Source organism: Nipponia nippon, unplaced genomic scaffold, assembly GCF_047370975.1.
Source record: "Nipponia nippon isolate SJK-2023a ecotype South Korea unplaced genomic scaffold, ASM4737097v1 scaffold_5, whole genome shotgun sequence".
In the NCBI taxonomy this organism is placed as follows: Eukaryota; Metazoa; Chordata; class Aves; order Pelecaniformes; family Threskiornithidae; genus Nipponia; species Nipponia nippon.
The window spans coordinates 58,685,790-58,706,008 of NW_028262369.1; the positions used below are offsets into that span (position 1 = coordinate 58,685,790).

General features: G+C 51.5%; 1 protein-coding gene across 1 annotated transcript in view; it reads right to left on the bottom strand.

Annotated features, from left to right (window-relative positions):
- SH3BP4 (SH3 domain binding protein 4) overlaps positions 1 to 19,920 on the bottom strand; it is a 40,275-nt gene extending 20,355 nt beyond the window's left edge. Inside the window, exon 1 of the mRNA XM_087731040.1 lies at positions 19,799 to 19,920. The gene's annotated coding sequence lies outside the window, so the exon portion shown is untranslated. The remainder of the gene's footprint in view (positions 1 to 19,798) is intronic.
- Between the last annotated feature and the right edge of the window lie 299 nt (positions 19,921 to 20,219).

Genomic DNA, 20,219 nt, shown 5'->3' on the forward strand with positions numbered 1-20,219 from the left:
CTATTAAAAAAACCTACTGAAACTATTAAACTCCCCCCGAAAGGTCTTTTTCCTGCAGTGTTTGAATGAACGGCGTTCAGCTGAGTTCTAACAGCAGCATTTCCTGGCATGCAGTGGCACAGAAAAGGTTAAAAATAACTTCTGCAAATGCTCTGGGACTGCTTAGCCCGGAAACTCAACCGCAGGCTTTCTCCTCCCAGCCCCACAGACCCAGGGGAGCCCCCCGAGACGCCCAGCACAGGCTCTGTGGTGGTACGGTGGGGCTGGCAGCAGAGCCCCGTCCTCCCCAATGTTCCCAGCTCCCCGTCCTCCCCAATGTTCCCAGCTCCATCCATCATGCCAAGCTGGTCCTGATGGTATTATGGTATGGACTCACCTCTGCCAGGACACTGAGCTATAAATCAAAGACATAGCACGGGCATCCAGCCATGCTGAACGGGGTTAGTGGAGAAAAGCAATCCCAGGAAAAATACTCACTGGCAGCATAAGCCCCGTGTCCATAAGCAACGAAATGCAATGAAAACATGGGAATACCTAAAAGTGCAAACCCCGAGGACGGGAAGCAGGGGGAGGTCTCCAACAAGCACAGACTGTAACCCAGGTAGGTGGGAGAGGACCCCTCCAAAAGCCTCAATGATGGAAAACCCCTGACTGCCAAGAATTTGGGATGATAAGACCCAGGAGGGCTGGCGGGGCCAGGCGGTACCAAGCACCATCGGGGCTGGAGATGGAGCCAGGTCCTTCCATGCACAGCCGAAGGAAGGGTAGTACACGGTACCTGCCGCCAGCAAAGGAAGGCGGGGAGGATCAATGCACATCCCTGCCCGTCCCGGATCTCAGCCAAGCCAGGGAGCTACAGAGTCCATCCCACCACGGCATACACACATCCATGGGAAGCATCAGGAACAGGAGCCACCATGACATAAGACAGGTCAACCTTGCAGTAACTACCATAACTGCATGCCTGTTCTCCCCGGGTAACGCATAAAAAGCCCATCAAGCCCCAATGTCACAGTTTAAGTTCACAGGAAAACTTCCACCTACCCTTGGCCACAAACTGACAGGTGGGAAGAGAAGAAAGAGCTTGTAATCAATCACTTGTCATCCTCTTCACACACCAAAGCCAAGACCAACTCCAGGCACTTGTTGCTAATGGCTTTTAATTTGCATTTTCCTTCTCCAAAGTCAAGCTCCCCCAGCTCTCCGCCAGACATAGAAATGTTTTTGGAGGCTGCTTTTAAAAACAGTCAGCTTTGCTTCAATACAAGTGAATTTAACTCTTTGTAGCTAGAAAGTAATTTCCCAGAGCCACAGCACTACCCACAGAGCACATTCATCCTACACAATGAATTTACTGAAAACGTTGCTTTTATCACAGTCACAGACCCTTAAGTAACTCAAGACCATACAAGCAGTCACAGAAGAGACTCCTCCTGGAAACCCAGGGGACACCCCAGCCCTAAAGGAGCTGATGGCTGCCTGCTCAGATGTGCCTGGAAGCACCAACACAAACCAGATTCTGCCATTGCAATGTGAAATGGCCTCTGAACAAGGCCATTTTTGGCCTCTTTTTTGGCTAAAATTGCCAAATTTTAGCAAACTGTCTAATTTAGGAACTTGGTTTTGCCCTGCAGATTCTTCTTGAGCTTCCTCATGACTATGCTATGACACAACCTTGGCCATTGGGCTTAAGTTGCTCAACACACTTCCACCCAGCAGAAAATGATCTTACCACCTAGAGATTTGCCTGCTTTTTCCACGCTTGTATTAACAGATCCTCCAGCACGTACCTGGAGGTGAAAAACACAACATCCTCTAAATTGGTAATGTCACCATGGAACCAGCCAGGCCCTCTGCAGTCTCCTGTAAGACTGGGATGGCTTTTGAAACTGCTTGCATCCTCTTGCCACCTGTGGTGGCAAAGGTAGGCAGATGGACATTCTTGCAGCTCATCTCCAAGGTCAGTCCCAGAAGGATAGATTCGTGGCTGACTCCCAATGTTCCACAAGTGGCCACACAGTGTGTCCATCACTTGCTGCAACCAACCATGAGGGCAGCATGGCCCAAAGTCCTCTCAGGGCACATGCAGCACTGGGAAAGACCACACTGACTTGTGCAACTCTATCACTTACCCCTACCAAGTGACCTCATGCCTGGCATCCACCCCATCCACTGGTCTGCCCAGTCAAACCACTGCAGGACACCATGGAGACACCCTGAAGCACAGTGAGATATCTTCTGGCCACAGGATGCCTCCGAGGGTCTCCAAACATCTGGTGGTAGCTGAGTGTGAGCAAAGAACGGTGGGTTTTGGTTAGGAGGGAGAATGGGACAATTCTTCCTCCCTCTCCTTTGCCCTGGAGACAATGCATCTCGCTCCTCGTGATCCTGACCTCTCCCGAAAGGCAGTTGGAGCTTTGCTGGTGAAGACGGATGAGGAAGAGCTGGCTGTTATTTTTTTTCCTCCAGAACCCTGGCCCAAGCATTTTGCATGTTTGATGCCAGCAATGCTGCATACCCTAGTGATTCCTGACCTTGTCGCCTTCCTTTTATCTCCTCCTCCTACTTCGCCACTTGTGTTTGCAAAGCCAATGCTTTTATCTTCAAAAAAACCAAAAACATAAAAACAAAAAAAGAACCCAAAAAACTAACCAACAGTAAACCACCCCTTAAGACAACACAGAACACAAGCTCTTTGTACCAGAAAGAGCACATTAGTGTGAACTCATGTACATTCCAAAACAAGCCTTGGAGCTGCCAATGTACCAGAACAGAAGATGTGTCGTTTTAGTCCATTTTCTAGCGAATGAGAAGGGACTTGTGGAAATATTGGGACCTCCCATCCCTCCTGCAGCACCCTCATCTCCCAGGGGTTTGCTCTGGACCCGATGCCTACCATGCATGGCAAGTGGTGGGGATGCTCACACCCAGCATCCCTGCTCAGGCATTGCAATGGCAGCAGAGCCAGCTGTAGAGCACAGCCCTGTGCCACGCTATCCCCTCCAGCCCGCGCCAAGCCTTATGGAAAAATTATGCCCTCAAGCCTAAGCTTGGCTCTGCTCCTGCCGGCTGAGCCTGCTGCCAGGCGAGGGCAAGCCAAACACAGCAGGTTTGATGGAGGAGAGGTAGAAGGGAGGAAAAAAAAAAAAAAAAAAAAAGTAATTATGGCTGAGCGAGTGTTGCGGGTGTCTGCTGGCACCTGGTGTCCATTACAGCCTCCCTGATGGGGATGTCACCCTTCGCAAGCAAAGTAGGAAGGACGGGAAAGTTTCCTTTTATAGCAACGACTTTGGAGCATGAGTCCCATTGGATATCCATCTCTAGCGCCGACTTTCAAGTGACTCAAATACAGATTAGGTGTCTTTGTCTTAGGAAGGGAAGAGAGCTTGCCCTGCAGGACCTCCTGCTGCTGCCAAGCACAGGCTCCAGCCCAGCACCCACCCACTGATTTTGGTCACCCGTGTCCCATGCAATCGGCCACAAGTCAGGAGAAAGCACTGCAGAAGCCAGCAAGACTGGGTCAGGTATGGCCTGAGAGTTACTCCTGGTAAGGAAAGTTGGATGCCTTGGCATCAAGCAGAGAGCAGCACCAATGTGCTGACTGCCAAGGCAGAGGAGGGTCCTGAAGATGCAGGTACCACCCTCGAGCATCCATGGCAACTTCAAAGCATCCCCCCAAAATCACTGAAAACAGTGCCAGCGTGGCAAAGGTTTAAAAAGCCTGCAAGTGTAGGAAGGTGCTGGCGGTGCTGTACACAGCAGGAACCCTTATGAGGTTTATAGGGCCATAAAAAGGGTGCTCCTGGGCTGACAGCCCAGGTCCTACTACCCGACAGCAATGTTTCCCAGCAATAAAACCATTACATGCACACGAGTCCTAATATTATAGCAGGGAGGTAAATAAAGTTGTACTTGCTTCCATGGTTTCAAGGCTACCACGAGCTGCAAGACCAGTCACCCCCTCTGGCATCCCCAACAAAGCAAGGCAGAGGGATATCTCCAGTGGCACAGTCCCTGGTGCAGCTGATGCTGCTGAAACCTTGGCACAGAGAGACAGGTAACTCCTGGCACACCCTAAGAACAGACTTCTCTGTTCCACAAAACTAATAAAAAAAAAGGTAGCTTCTGCCCAAACATCTCATGGTGAAGGAATGTGACCGAAGGAGAGACCTCAAACAGAGATGCTCTGCCTGCTTTGCAACCTCAGCTAGACCTCTTGTCCAGGGGAGCACTTGTTCAGTCTTCCCTTAAACCCACATACACTTTTTGCCTCCACAACGTCCTTTGGCAAGGAACTCCACAGGTCTGCTGCCCAGGCAGTGGAAAACCCACCTCCATCAGGAACAGGCTCTCACCAGCTCCGTCTGATGTCCACTAGCTCTCATATCAGAAGAGGCATAGTTCAGTCCTGATCCACCCTCTCCCTACTGTCTGCTCAATGTTCTTCCAAGAGAAAAAACACTTCCTAATTCAGGTGGGGCAGTCCCAAAGGTGTTTTTGCTTTCGTTTTTTTGTTTTGTTTTTTTGCTTTTTAACAGGGAACTGTGGATGGACTCTACTCTGCCAGGGCCAGGAGTCTGTTCCAGCCAAGTCCCCCATGGGGACCAACAAAAGCATGAAAACCCAGAATTGCACGCAGCACTGAGCTCCCAGGGGTTAAATGTAAAAGCTGCAAACTCAAGTTTAAAACCCTTGGAGAGAACAGGAGTCCAGGAGAGCACCTTCCTCCAAGCCCTTGCAGCCCCTCCAAAGTGCTTCAGGAGCCCAACAGCTCAGCCAATGGCCGAAGTGAGACTGCTCCCGAGGGATGCTTAGGGCCAAAAGCAAGGACCACAGGCCTTTCAAACCAGAACTCAGATTTGAGCTGGATCAAGCAACAGCACAAGCTCATGCAGCCAGTCAGTGGTGGAGGAGAAGCGAAACCCAGATTTCCAGAGGCACAATCCAGCTGCTGGCCAGAGGGAGACACTTCTGAAGAAGGAACAGCCTTGTCTGACAACAGACGTCCCACCCATGGATCATAGTCATGATCCTCTTCCTTGGAAGAGGAGGAAAAATCTCCCAGTTTCTTTTTTTAAGCGCTGCAGACTGATTGGTGTGTTAATCTAAGGGCACATCTGCACTCTGGCACAGATGTCTTCATCAGCTGGTCCGGAGCAGGGATGCTGGGCAAAGCTCTTCAGCTGTTGCCAGCCCCTGCTCCGCTGGCTGGTGGCACACTCTCGGTTGACAGAGGAACAGTATAGACACCGTGCTGTGGCCCCACCTAGGACCATCACCAGGAGAAACCATACACACTGCTCCCCACATGATGCTGTGGCAGAAAAGATGCCTCCTCATGGTCCCCCATAAGATTCTGGGGCAACTTATTTACTGCCTCCATGGGTGCTGCAAGAACCATCTCATTAACACCTGGTGCACTTGAGGGGGGTGACCCAAACCCCTCCTCCCCATCTCAAGACACCAAATTAGCCAGGGCAACAAAAACTTCAAGCACAGTAAAAGGCTTTCATTGAGAAAATCTTGGAGCAACTCACTATCATGCTACTATTAGGGCTACAGTCCCAGCAGTGTCTCCTTACTTAAGATAATCTGGATGCTAATTTGGACTTCAAGAGCTGTCCCTGAAAAGCTGTGCTTCCCTCAAGTGGAGATGATGACAGCTTTAACTGCATCAACACGTCAGAGCCCTGTCTCCATCACCCTTCACTAATTTCGTCTTTGTCTGATGGAAAGAAGTAGCTGCTCTCAGCTGAATTGCTGGTGCAATGCGCACAGACACGTGCTCTCCTAGATCCCAGCTGCAATGCTGGGAAACCAGTCCACCAGCATGACCAGAGAAGGGCAGGCACAAGAAAGTCACTCACGCTGCTGGATGGGGAGGCTGGCACCACAACTGATGCAGCAACGCACACAGAGGGCATCAAAAAGCTCCAGAGATGAGCTAGCTCACCAGAGATGAGCTAGCTCCAACCTGCCTGTAGATCAACACATAGCCAACTCCATGCAGCGGTCCCTGCCCAAGTACCCCACCAAGACATATCTTCCCCACGTTGACCACTTCCTTGCTCAAAGAACGGCAAAGGCTGAACCATTGGTCCTGCTTGGTCCTCTGGGCTTACCCGACCTGCTCATCATTTAAAAAAGAGAGGGCTGCGTTCAATACTCAGATGCTGCGGTCAGGATGGGCATGCAGAAGCCACCCATGGGTCACCTGCTTAGGTGACATTTTAAGCAGGTAGCCAGGATGTAGCAGCAGCCCCCAGATCAGCTGGACTTGCTCCTGACCTCAGTCAGGAGGTCCATTTTAGGAAAAAAAAGAGGGGTTTTGTTCCCAGCTCATGGCCTGAGCATTCCCACAGACACCGAGCAGTAACCATCTAGCAGCCAGATTCTCTTGCTCATGAATAAAACCTCTTCGGATTACCAAACCGAAGAACTCATTTGAGCGATGAGCTCGTGTAAAAGCTTACCCTTGATTTAATGTTCTTACACACCTTGCTGATTAGTCCAGGTACTGATCTGTTAGTGGATTACACGACACCTTCAGCTACGCTGAAAATGCTGACAGGAGCCAAAAACCATCACGAGCCTGAGTTAGGCAGAAACAAATGCCATCAGCACACTGCAATGAATTTCCTCAAAACAGCAGGTTTTTTTAAGCAGTTGTCCTTGGTAAACATTTCCAAACCAGGTTCCCCATGATATCTGGGTTTAAGCAGCTTAACCGTTTGCTGGAGCTGATGGTCTTCTCATAGGAAAGCAACATGTGGGGTTAAACTGGACTGTGGTTTGCTCGCTCCATGGGGTGCTCCACGTTTGACCCAATCCCTGGTCCACAAACCCATGCTGGAAAGAAGGCAAGCTCACTAGGAGCAGTACGATACCTGGAGAGCAAACCCCCAGGTGATGATGCCATCCGGGAGGCATGCAGCAAGAAGCAGGTGCAAGGACAGACCAGATTGTGGATTAGCACTTGCTGCAAAAAGCCCTGGTCTTTCAATTTGATCTCACCTGCAAATCCCGCGAGTTGGATACCCATCCCAGAAAGTGTTCCTGCTTCAATTCAGAGTGTGCTTTTGACACCAGATTCATTACATCAGCACAAAAGACCACATGGCTAATTTCAGGCAGTTTTCAGCAGCAAAGTCCTTGCCTTAATTTAGATTAGAGCTTGTCCACAGGTGGGAATTGAACAGAACTAGCTTTCCAGGTGCAGGCACCCACCTCTGCTAGCCAGGAAGGTGTTTGAGATAAACCAAAACAGGCCAGTGTTTATGCAACACAAGAGCAAACACCACACCTGCTTGTTTAATTAGTTACCCCTGAAATTAAAGCACATCAAACTGCACAGAGGCTTCGTGCAACCTGCAAATTAACTACAAGGAACGCAACCTGGGGGTGAGGGATGCCAGATATAATCCAAGCAGTGGCTCCAAGCACTTTCCATAACATCAACAGTGCCATGAAGGAAAAAACCCAAAACAACACTACCCACCCAATCCGTCTGTACTTCAGAGTCTGTTGTTTTGGTCTTGCCAGGTTAAAAGCTGCTCGATCCCATCATCATGGGTCAGATGGCTGATAAGAAACTGATTTCATCATTTTAAGACCTGAGCGTTTATTGGAAGGGTTTATCTGCAAACAAAGTTATGCACTTTGAACTGTTTAGTTTTACGTAAGTTAAAAATGCATGAGGCCCTTGTCTGGACACTCTCAAAATTAATGTGGTATGAAATGAGAGCCCAAGTCCATTCTCTGCAGCCTCTACCATGTGCAATGTCAAAGACGTGCTGCTTCTCTGTGCTGGGACATAATCCTTAAGAAAAAGTGTGAGCCATTTTGGGGAAAGAGGCCTCTCTTTAGCAAGATGCTTGGGCACAGAAATAGTAATTTACATAAATTTGGCAAAATCTCACCTTTGCTCAAAATTGCTCGTTGCCAGATGAAGCAGGATTGAACCTCAGACGCAGTCTTTGCAGTGTTAGTCAACGGGCAAAATTAAAATGACATCTGAAAGTCATCTTAAAGTAATACATTTTTTTCCCTGCTTAAACCAGAGCTTTTGTGGTTGAGTGGAGTCGGTTTCTACAACTTTTGGCACTGCACTTCTTGCAAGCACAGAACACCCTCCCGTGTGTGCATCAAACCACAGTGATGCACCTTCACAACAGCATCCCCTAAAAAACGGGCAACTCTAAGCCACTGCAGAGGGATTATTTCCAAAGGGCAAGTTATTCCCTTTATGCTGTCTCCAAGAAGTCAGCCCCAGGCGAGCCTGTAAGATCTACCTGACCTCGCTTCTCAAGCCCAAGACACGAAGCCCTGAGGAACCTCAGAGCCTCCCTGTTCGAGCCTGAGAGCCAGGTATTCCTTTCGTTCCTCCTGAGATTTCTAAGGTAACAGACCACACCACTGAGTTTCAGATCACTGCAGCTTGAATTAGGGGTGAAGCATTATCAGTTGTCTTAGGCCAACACAGAAGCACCCGTATTAGAGGAAAAAAGACAAAGCTGTTGCTGACAGCCATACAGAAAAGCCCAAAGCTTCTCCACTGTCTCTAGACGAATGCCTCATTTTAGAAAGTAAAGACTAAAATCAGGTTAAAAAGCCCCATATATTCAGGCACAGATGCCTTGGGTTAGCTGAACATTGGCCATGTGCAGCAAAGAACCTGCTCCATTTATTGATTTCTGTGGAAAGCAACTTCAATCCCACCACTAGCTCTGCTTCAAGGCTGCTTTGATAACCACGGTGACGTGTGTATTTTAATTTTGGGTCCATATCTAAAGCATGGGTTGGGATCTACAAGCAGCAGGCTCTTGGCTAGAGAACACAGGTACAACCAACATGCCAGGGCACCATCCGTGGCCATCTTCACCGACTCGCCTAGACAACACCTCCTTTTCTCAGCATCTGTCACAGCAACACACCAGATTTTCTTCCCCGTAGGATCAAGCTCTTCCATATCTCAATGCCACTCGCGTCCAGAAGTGCAGCAGATCTTGGTGCTGGCAATGGGGCAGCTCTGCAAGAAGAAGCAGAGGAGGCACCAAGAGCCCTCCAGGAGCTGAGGGATGCCCTCCAGCTCTATCAGCTGATGGCCACATGCAGCCTGCAGGACTTTGCTGTCAAAGGGCCAGGGTCAGGCCAGAATTGATGGGAAAACAGAACTCTTGATGGGAAAAGAGCCTCAGTATCAAACCAATGCAGATGGACTTCTTTTTAATTAAAACTTGCTTGAAGTGACACATAAAAGAACTGAAATCCCAGCCACAGCTGATGCACTAGGACAGATTTATATTTAGAAGAATGACTTAATTACTTGATCAACAGGAAAGAAATGGAAACTTTTTTGGCACTGTCCAGAAGGAGAAAAGAAAACCAAAAGAGAGACGGCCACCGCCACCCATTACTACTAAAGGGCAACATCCACCAGCATTTTAGCCTCCCAGCTCTCCACTTTTACACTGAATTCAGCTTTTTTTCCATGCATGATCCCAGTAAACAACGTTTACAGCTCGCAGAGCCCATGTAAAGACTATCAATCACAACACATCATGTGCATTCACAAGACAGCTGGCATTATTTTTTTTTTTTTTAGATTTAGTGCTTACTACTGTTAGCTTTGTTTTCAACAGGACAACTAAGAATGTGTTAGTACTTCAGCATAAAACAAATATATCGAGGTGATAAAAAGCCATTTCCAAGTTTCGCAGACTGAAGTTTTAAGAGAGATAAAGCAGAGCACCAACATAAAATATAATCCTTCAGAATCTGCTGTTTCTTCTGCCACATTATTTATTTGGGAGCTTCTAGTTCAAAAGTCAGAGACGTGCGGAGCCGGATATCCGATCGTTTGCTGGGCCTCATCCCAAATTTCTCTAACATTACTCACATTTTTGTGCGGGAAGAGGGATGAGGATTTTATACTTAAAGGCAAAAGGGAGGAAGAAGTGTTTGCAGCACTATGTAGGAATTATAATGGTTAGGCTCAGACTTCTGGGTCCAAATGATTCCCACATATCCCACCCACAAAAGGAGAAAGAAATCAGGCTGATGCCTGGACTCCTCTGCCTTTGCACTGCTTGGGACCCGGGAATGAGCTGGGACCTCCCCAGGCTATCTAGGCAAGACCCCCCAGTGCCATGCAATGGGTGCCTGGCTGGAAGGAAGATGCTCTGCATACAAACACCCCAGCAGTGACCAGCAGCATCACCTCTGCCTGCCGATCTCCCCACAGGGAATTGCCCTCTGCCCTGCTTTCACAAGCTAAATTGCCTTAAAGCAGCCTTAAGCCAGGAACCACCTGTCCTCTCCCAAAGCAAAACACCTCCCCTTCTCACTCCAACCGAGGGGACCATTTGATCCAGCACCAGCATCACCGCTTTCCAGTCACAAGCCCCCCCAAATTAGGCCAAACAGCAAACATTTTTATTCCTTTTATCCTGCTTGACTGCAGGGCAATCTGGACACAGTGATTTCCCACCCCCCCTCCACCCCCCCAAATGCACTTTTGAAGTGATTTTAGAGCTCATTTTGGAGGCACAGGCACCACGACTGCAGAAACCATGGTTCAACCCTCAGATTGTACTGCTGCGTGAACCCAGGCAACGCTGATGCTCTGTGCCTCAGTTTCCCCCCAGTGTTATCCACTGAGTACCCAAACCCTTCAGGACACACATCCCTCCCTGTTACCTAAAGGATGCATCTCCGCCTGCCTGTGCTGGGGTTTCCCATCATGGCCAGGTAGCACGAAAGCCGGCAGCAGGATGGCAAGCAGCCTCCCCACAGAATCCTTGCAAGGCGAGGGTTTAAAACAGGGGTCAACACACAGAGGTAAAGCTGGGATGGAAAGGTCACCCCTGCTGCAGGGCAATTGCAGAGAGAGGGTTAAATGCTTGCCCTCCCCAAATCCCCGCTGCAGGGCCCTGCATTCCTCTGCTCAAACAGCATGCTGGGCTAAAGCTTTTTTTGCTCACTGTTTCCACGCCTGGTCATGCCCTGCGTCCTGGATTTGGTGAACATTTTAATAGATCCTATTCCTATTAATAGGCAGAGCAGGAGCTGGAGAGGTACCAGCTGCTCCGGCCAGTCACACCTCTGAGGAGCCACACGGCTGTCCTGCTGCAGGACAAGGTGCTAAAATCAGGCAGAAAAAAAAAAGCAAGCCGTGCTCACCCAAAAGCATTTGGGATCTGTGCTCAAGGTCAACACACAATTTTTACGCACCTCCTGGAAAAACATCTCACGTTCCCTGCATGTCCAAGAACGGGGATGCACTGGAGACCACAGCACATCCCCCGGGGACTTGAATGAGTCAGTGCGTGTCCCCCTGTCGCCAGCATGGAGTTGCGACCTTATTTCATGGGATCTCACCAGGCACTGCAAGAGTCCAGATGGACCATCTGGCTAATTGAGTTAATTAAAGTGTTTTTCAGCAGCGATTAACTTTCAGGCATGCCGCTCCAGAGCGGCTCCAGCTCCCTCTAGGGAGCACAGGTCACACCTCGGGAGCAGCAAGAGAGACGGGAAAAATTACTTGGAAGCACTGATGGCACCGAGCTGTTTCTCAGCAGCGTTTGCTGACTCCAAGTAGCTTACAAAAAACCCCCTCAAAACCCCAGAAAAAAACCAAACCTTCATCTATTTTTCACCTCCAGGCGGAGCAGGACAGACTCCGCGTGGAGAAGACCCAGGCAAGGCATTAGCAGATGGATGCATGGGAGGAGACCCACCACCCTGATGTCCCAATCCCAGAGCATCTTTCCCCCAGTTCAGCACAAAGCAGATGCGATAAGCTCCGGGACGCCAGCAACGCTGCCCATAACTCTTAGGACGATATGCTGGTCAAGGCCAGAGCCGGCAGCACAAGCAATCCGTTTTGCTGACGAAGTAATCGCCATCTCCCAGGGACAGTAAATAGTTTGTCTGTCCGTGGCCCTTGCCCGGAGATAACCAAGCAAAACGCTTGCTAAGACCAAAAGAAAGGCTTGCTTTGTGGCCACTGCTGTTTTGCTCCCCGACAAGGACGACGGCTGCTGCGAAGCGCTAGAAAGGAAACATGTCCCAGGAAGCTTGTAAAAAAAAAACCAAAACAAAACAAAAACAAACAAAAAACCTCAAACCACCCAAAAAACAACACACCCCATTGCTGGGGACCCTGCGCTTTCATCCCCTTTCCCCAGAAACCTACTTGTCCTCCTCCGATCAAGCAAATGGGTGACGAATGCCTACAGAGGTATCACTCATCCAGAGGTTGCTCCAATAAATCTGCAGCCAACAGCATCCATAGGTAAGGAGGAGCCAGGGCTCAGGAAGACAAGCTGCAGGATGCACCGCCCCCTCCCCCATCTCCTCCTATCTTTTTGTGGGATGCACCCCCCCCATCTCCTCTTTTTTTCCTAACTCCAGACCTTATGAATTGCAAAGGACCGCTTGCTCCTGGGCCACGTGCATTAGGAGCTATTCCCTGCACTTTCTTATGGTCTTTAATAGCTCAATCTGCACCAAAGGCACAGCCACATATACAGAAAAAAATGCTAATGATGATTTTCATGAACAAGGGGGTAAAAAAAGCATGGAGGGGTTTGGGGCTGGAGGTACGGTGCTTGGGGAGAGAGAAGAGCAATTTCCAAGGTTCAGTTTGCATGCACACTGCTGGCTGGGAAACACTTCTCATGCAGGCAGAGAGCAACCCCACCCCGGCACAGCTAATCTGATGGCAGGTTTTCAATGTGATGGCCAGGACACAAGGGGCTGGGGAGGGAGGCTGGCGAGGGGGGAAAGAAAGCAAGGAAATGCCACAGAGGTGAGGACGCTTTTTCTGGACGGGCGAAGGCTTGTTTTGTTTCCCTCCCTTCAGCTAGCTGCCATTTTCCGGAAGCTGGATCAGTTACAAAAAAATAAAAAGTTTCTCTTTGTTTAATTATAGCTGCAGTAGCCCTTGCGCCAAGGGACCCAGCGTCCCCACCGGCTGCTCTGGGAACGGATGCAAATGAAGACGATGGCATGGCAGTGGGGAATAAAGCGGGAGTTAAAGCTTTAACATCTCCCACAAAGACAAGACTGGAGCTCAAACAGATTATTTTTACTCCCGGAGGTATGCAAGACCTGGGAGACTTCGGTCTCAATTCCCTGTGTGACCACCACATTGGCTATTCAAATTCCTGCTGTTTTTGCTCCCTTCCTCCATGCTTTACCTGGCGTAGGTGTCTTCTAGATGGACAACTCAAGCACCTTCTACCACTGCGCCGAGCAAACCAACGCATGCTCTAGCCAGCCCCGGCACTTGCCAAAGCCACATCTGCACCGACGCCAATCTGCAGCCAAGAGGTCCAACCAAACCCATCCATGGACTTATTCCAAATTCAACCCCCCTAACTCAATGTAACACGGCTCGTGCTCCCCACCAAGCCCCAGCACCTTGCTGGTGCAATGCCATCAGGCTGGCAGCCCTGAGCAGGACGTGCTGTGGGCCACCATCACGGAGGACCATCGAAACTGGCCATGAACCCTGCAAAGCCCTCATCGAGCTCGCTGGCAAGCTAATGGCAGCAGCGACAGTAAAACATCACCTGCCTTGCTCTTCCACTGACCAAGCTGGGCACGCACTATTGTTCAACGCCAAAAAAGCCTTTTCTGTTCCTAGGGAAACAGCCAGCGCCATTCAAACAAGGCCACACACCATGCAAACGCCTTCCCCCAGAAGACGACCTAAAGCACTTTACAGAGGCAGCGCAGTCAGGCTGGCCAGGCACAAAGGGAGAAGGGCAGCTGCTGGATTTACCCCCAGAGAGCAAGCCAGGGAGAGGAAAGAGATAGCTTTGCACGGGGCTTGTTTGCAGCACGGGATGAGCAACGCAGCCTAACAACTACATACTGCAGCCACGTTTCTTTGCTGTGTTGAAAGGGTGTTTCCTGGAGTTGTCTAGAAAACATCTAGTTTTGCTTTGTGGCAGCAATCTCCCCTCCTGAAAATGATGGGATGCTCCCAAGGGCAACCCTCCCATGGGGCAGGAAGAGGGGGCAGAGAAACCAACTTCAGAGTTGTTGTTGTTAATAATAATTAACGTTATTATTATCATTATTATTATAGCAGCTTTCGCCCCATTGTTTAACAGGACTGCAAACCAGACGTGCGTTACGGTCCCTCCAATTTGTGCAAAAGCACCTGAATGATGAAGAAACACAAGAAATTTAAAAAAAAAAAAGTGACTCAGCCACCTTCCACGTTTGTATTTTAATATACACCGGTTTGAGGCTAAGAAGTTACTCACGCATCCATCATCCACATACGCAGATGGCGTGTGCCAGCCAAGCAGTCACTGGCGAAGAGGAGATGGGATACAATGGGCACTGCCTTCCTTCTGATGGGTCTGAAGCAACACCTCGTCCAGGCAGAGCAGGAGCAACTATGCGTGTAGGAGCATGCCAGAACGCTTAGCCCTAGGACTTGCAATTCGTTTTCTTCTATCAGTAATGAGAGCGTTACGTTCCCCAGCAGCCAGTTGATATGCCAGCTGGGAATGACTACCTCTCAGCACCAAAAATAAACCCTTGCACAAATCCAAATGAAATCAGCAGGTTAAAAATAGAAATACCTCGTGGGGGTGGGGGGTGCACTGGCCAAGGGGTTCATAATAGAGAAGCAGCAGACTGGCCAGCCCATAGACAGTGCTAGACTTCCACCAAAAAAATGGGATTAAAGATGTAGTAGTAGTAGATGCTGCTTGTGGGATGCCAGTGATTTCTTCAAAAAACATGCAAGCCACCCAAAATGTCAACCTTCCTAGCAGAGGAAAAAACCGTGAATCCAAGGACAGTATGAAAGAGTCGGAAGTTTTACGGTCAGCTCTTTGACCCATGAAAAAACGACTTTACCCTGGCAACACCGTCACCACACACAGGGGAGCATGGCTGCCTGCTGGACCTGCAAACTGCCCCAAGCAGCAAAGGGATTTCATGTGCTCCATTTTCCTGTTGCTGTAAACCATTGGTACACGTCCCTCTCCATATTTCCACACTTTTCTTTACAAGCCCAGGGAGCAGAAATACACCGAAATCACTTGACTCCAAGGGCCGCTGGAAGAAATTAAGGACCCTAGGTTGCAATGAGGACCATGGGAGGGGATAGATGCCACAGGTATCCTCAAAAATTATCCCTCAGTGTGGCTCTGCGGATGGTTGTGGTGTTACTGGAACATCACTTGAGCATTAAATCAAAACCAGATGTGACCATCTCACCTGCTGGGAGCAAGTCTCTCCGCCTCGTTAGAAAGACAAGGCTCTGCGCTGGAAGGAAAGGGGCTTGTCAGGACATGCATGTGCCCACTGGGGGACCTGCTCCCATAAGCCAAAGTTACAGGTCCTGCAAGTGCTTTCTCCTTTTTTATTTTTAAAAAATAAAAATTATTTATGGCCACAAAGTGAGATCAGGCTGCAATTGGCACTTTTGAATTTAATAAACTCTGCAGCTTCATAATTAAGAAGCAAGGCTCTCCTTGCATTCCCGTACCACCCCTTCAGGTCCTTTAGGAAGAGAAATCATCTCGGCAAGGAACAACCCCCTCGGCTGCTACACAGCACGCCCCAGGGTTTTGGCTGCCCCTCCAGGGTTTGCTCCGAAGTCACGTCCGTGGCAGGTTGCAGGTTTTTCCCCATGCCAGCTCTGAGAAGGCCATGTGCTCCCTGCCCCAGCCAAGGCTGGCACAGTGCTTTTGACGTCCTCTAACAATGACAGCCCTGTGCGCGAACGCTGGCCCCTTGGCAGGGTTAATGCAGGGATTGTTAGCACCCTGCTCGCAAGAAGCGAGCAGATGCAGCTCCAGCAGCAAAAGCGAAGCATCCTCCGCTTGCACAGGGACCACGAGCATGCCCTAATGCCGGAGCTCAGGTCCTGAGTGAAACAATGAGGGACACAATTTGTGCTTTTTAAGCTAAAATCTCATTCTGCAAATTTTAGGGAGCAGCCTGGACGGGTCCATCAGCTGGCGCTGACAGTGGAGATGCCTCCTGTACCGCAGCGGGGCATCACCCAAACGTCAGGGCATCCCAGGCAGCACCCAGCTTTGCGGCCACACATTGCTCTCGATGAACACCTTCTTGCATTCATCATCTCCCACCCCAGGTTATCCCTTGCAAGTATACATAAATCCCCTGCAACAAACCCACCAGCCTGGTACCAGGCCTGGGGTGTTACTGCAATGCAAGCAAGCTATCCGTTTGGCAGCCACAGTGACACATGCATGATGCTACCAAAGCCACCTATAAACCTGACATTTTCCCCTGTCCCATCACCTCCAGGAGTTCCCATCAGAGCAACTTTTAAGAGCAAACCAGACCGAAAGCCCTGCAAGGGTGAAGCACTGAAGAACATTTTGCTGTATACATCGCAACGTATATATTCCAGTTAATAAGCACAAAAATTTTCCAGCAGGTTGATCCCCCTCTTTTCAAACTTGGTTTATCACTGGTCACTAGGGAAGTCAACATTTGGCTACAAAACTCCTCTGAGAGTTGCCATCCACAGCCAACGTGCAAAAGATGCCCAGCCCTCTGCTTGGGGAAGCCCTCCACCACCACGGACACCCCTCTGCGATGCTGCTGGGTGCCCGAACACCCAGCGCGGACCACCCTTGGTCGAGCAGTGTCACAGCCACCCCTGCCAACCCAAAGCACACCCTTTGCAGGGGCAGCAAACCTCTGACCTGCTGGAAACCCACCCCACCTCCTTACCATCTCCCGGGGAGCCTGTGGGCTCTGCAAAGCTCAGCTGTTTTCAGAATGAATTTTGGAAAGGAGAGAAAAGGCAGGTGCCAAACCTAAGGTTGAGAGACTCCAAGGTAAGGTTATTTGCATTTGTTTCTGTTTCAGCTGCCATCAGAAATCCACCCACCAAACCAGAAGGCAATGCAACTTTCAGACCTCTTGAAAATAAGAAGAATTAAGGAGGATGCAAATTCCCCTTCATATCCTGACCTCTACAGCTGCTAGCTCCCTTTGTGCAGACAGGCGTCTGTGATGAAAAACTTCTTGCTGTATTTAAATGTTTTTCTCATTTAAAAAAATGTAGTGTCTAAACCACCTCCTTAACATAGATACAAGCTCTTCTGAACAACCCCACCAGGCTAAAATAAATATTTTGCTTTGCAAATAGTTTTCCTCTCATTAAAATGAAAACATAATTAGGATGTCAAGCATAGAGGCAAGCAACGGCTGCAATCACTCCACGCAGCACTGTGCTGCTCAGATTTTATTTGATTAAAAGTAACAACACTGCTATTTTTGAAAAGCACACTCTCTTCCACAGCCCGACTGGAGTTATTTTGGAAATATACATATGGAAAGCTGGCATCTTTGCCAGCAAAAAATCCCCACCCAGGAGGACACGCGCCCAAGCGGTGCCTGCAGGTCCATTGCATGGGGCACCAGCAAGAATCACGGGCAACCGCATCCTCTTGCTGCTCATGGCCAGGGCGTTAAAGCTCCCTGTAGGAAGAGCACAGTGACCCTGGGCGAGCATCTAACCACTGGAAAGGGTGAGAGAAGAGGAGAAAAGAGAGGAAAAGGAGAAAAGGAGAGAAAAGGCGCTACCAGAGATGTTGCACGAGGGCACCCGTGTAGGGTCTGCTACTGATGCTGCCACACAGGAGCAAAAGCCAGGATGAGATGCAAATATTCAGAGCTACAAGACATCCTAGGAGGACGTTATTCTCAGTATCAGGGGTTTTTTTTGTTTTTTGTTTTTAAGCAAATCTAAGCATCCCATTGCTGCGGCTAGGCACTAGGAAATAAAGGATGAGTCCTTCTGCCAGAGTGGAGGGGGCTGTTTCGCTACAGATGTCAACACAATGCACAATCCCCCTCCAACTTCTACCCAAGCTGCCGCTCTGCTTGTTGACAGCCGTAACTACTTATTGCAAATCTCAGGTAGTGTTAGCCAGGAAGGGCAGGCTGGGGGGGAGGGCAGTGATGGGCATAACACAGGCTTCCTCGGCATCCCCCCTGCCAGAGTCCGGATACTGCGCTAGGCATTTGCATGCTCTTGCATCCCACACCCCTTAACACCTCTGGATCCGTAACAGGCTCCAATGCAACACAGCTTACATAGGGCAGAGGCGGGGGCTAGGGGATGCACAAAACAGCATCACAGTCACCACCATTCCCGTTGTGCAATAGTTACTCCAAGTATAACTAACGCTGAGCTGCCCTCGTGGCCAAGGTGTTTACTGCTGAACAGCTTTATAGCCAGGGATCCCCAAAAAACACGAGGGGGTACCCCAGTACCTGAGCCAAAAGCTGCAACACATCAACACCAATTCGTGCCTCCCCATAACACACCACTTGCACGAGTCCACCTCTCCCGCCGAATGCTGTCCTGTGAGCAACCCTGCTGCAGCAATGGCCGTAAACCAAGCCTTGAATAGCATCCCTTGCTTCCAAAACAACCCCCTCCAGGCAGCCAGCAAGGAACAAAAAGGTCAGCAACCCCATGACATCAGCGAGCCCCGACTGGGCAAACCCTCCTGGAAAATAAATGCCAGGCACAGCCGGTGCAATGCTGTTAAAAAAAGCTCCAAACTCCCAGGGAACGTCCCACCCGTGGCCGATGAGATAAGAAGCGAAAGAAAAGCCAGCCCGGCCTCCTCCAGCCTCAGCTCTAAGACATCACCACAAGTTCACGGGCCAGACACGCCAGGAAACGCTTGCACGCTGTCCCCGGCGTACACCCCTTGCACCACCGTCCACAAAGCTCCCAGCGTCCGCCCGGCTGTCAAGAGCTCCCCACTGGGTGCAGGGGTGCCAACGCTGGGACCTGGCCCCCATCGTCCCGGTCCCCTCCTAGCCGTGCCAGCAGGACCTGGGGGACAACAAGCAGGCTGCTGGGGCCAGGCTTGTAAACGCGCAGTGCTTGCAGGACGGCTAACGCGCGAGCAGGCGGGCAAGCCCCCTGAAGCACGCCAGGCTCGGGGCGCGAGCAAAAGTTTCTCGCAGCAGACACCTCCGTGGGCAGCAGGAGGGGGAGCGGGGCAGGCTGCCCAGAGCACGCGCTGCTGGGGTGGCTCCCACCCTGCACCAGCGGGCTTCCCGGGCTCCCGCTCGCGTGGGGCTGGCACACCGCGCTCGCCTATGTGTGCACACTCCCGGAGTAGACACATGCATACAGCAACGCACGCTTGCAGGGCGATGCACACGCATACAGCACGCACACGCAAACAGAGCACTGCACGCACAGTGTGCACGTGCACACTGCACACACATCGCACCCACAGCGCTGCACACTCACACACGCTCGCAGGGCCCCGCACGGGCACAGCACGCGCTTGCACAGCGTTGCACACTTAACCCAGACTGCACGCTTACTTGCGCGGCACCGCGGACGGCACGCACACTCGCACAACACTGCGCACACCGCACACAGACTTACACAGCGCTGCACGCACGCCCTCGCGGCGCGCACACACCCACACGGCGTTGCACGGCGTTGCACGCCCGCGCGGCGCAACCGGCCCCGCAGCCCCCCACGCCCTAACGCCGCCCGGCCGGAGCGGCCGCAGGCGCGGAGCCCGGCTGCCCACGCCGGCCGACCTCGGACACCGCCTCCCAGCGCTCCCAGCCGAGGGGCGAGGGGACGACTCCCGCCGCTCACCCGCCCGGCGCCGCCGCCACAAACTTTTCCCCGGCGGCGGGGCGGCACCGGGAGCCCCCGGCGGAGCCGCAGACGGCGCAGCAGCCGCCCCCGCCGGCGGTGCCCCCCCGACCCCCCGCGCCCGCCCCCCGGCAGCGCAGCGCTTACCTGCGCCCGGCGGCGGGACCGGGAGCAGCACCAGGACCCGGACCGGGACCCGACCCCGCTGCGCGCCGCGCCCGGCTCGCGCCTCCCCGCCGGCTACGGGCCGCGCGCGCCGCCCGCCCCGCGCCAGCCCTGACGTCAGGGGGCGGGGCCGCCCGCGGGAGCCTCGACCGTCCGCGGGGGGGAAGGGGAGAGGAAGGGGGAGCGCCCGCGTGCAAAGAGGCGGGCGGCCGCGTGCAAGGCCGGGCGCGTGCCGCTGCGCGGGTTCGGGGGGGTCCTTGTGCAAGGGGCGGCCCTCGTGCGAAAGAGGCGTGCGAGGGGCAGGCGTGCACAAGAAGCATGCACGAGGGGAGTAGGAGCACCTTGTGCAAGGGCCGGTCCTCGTGCGAAAACAGGCGTGCGCAGGGGCTTTGTGGGGCAACCC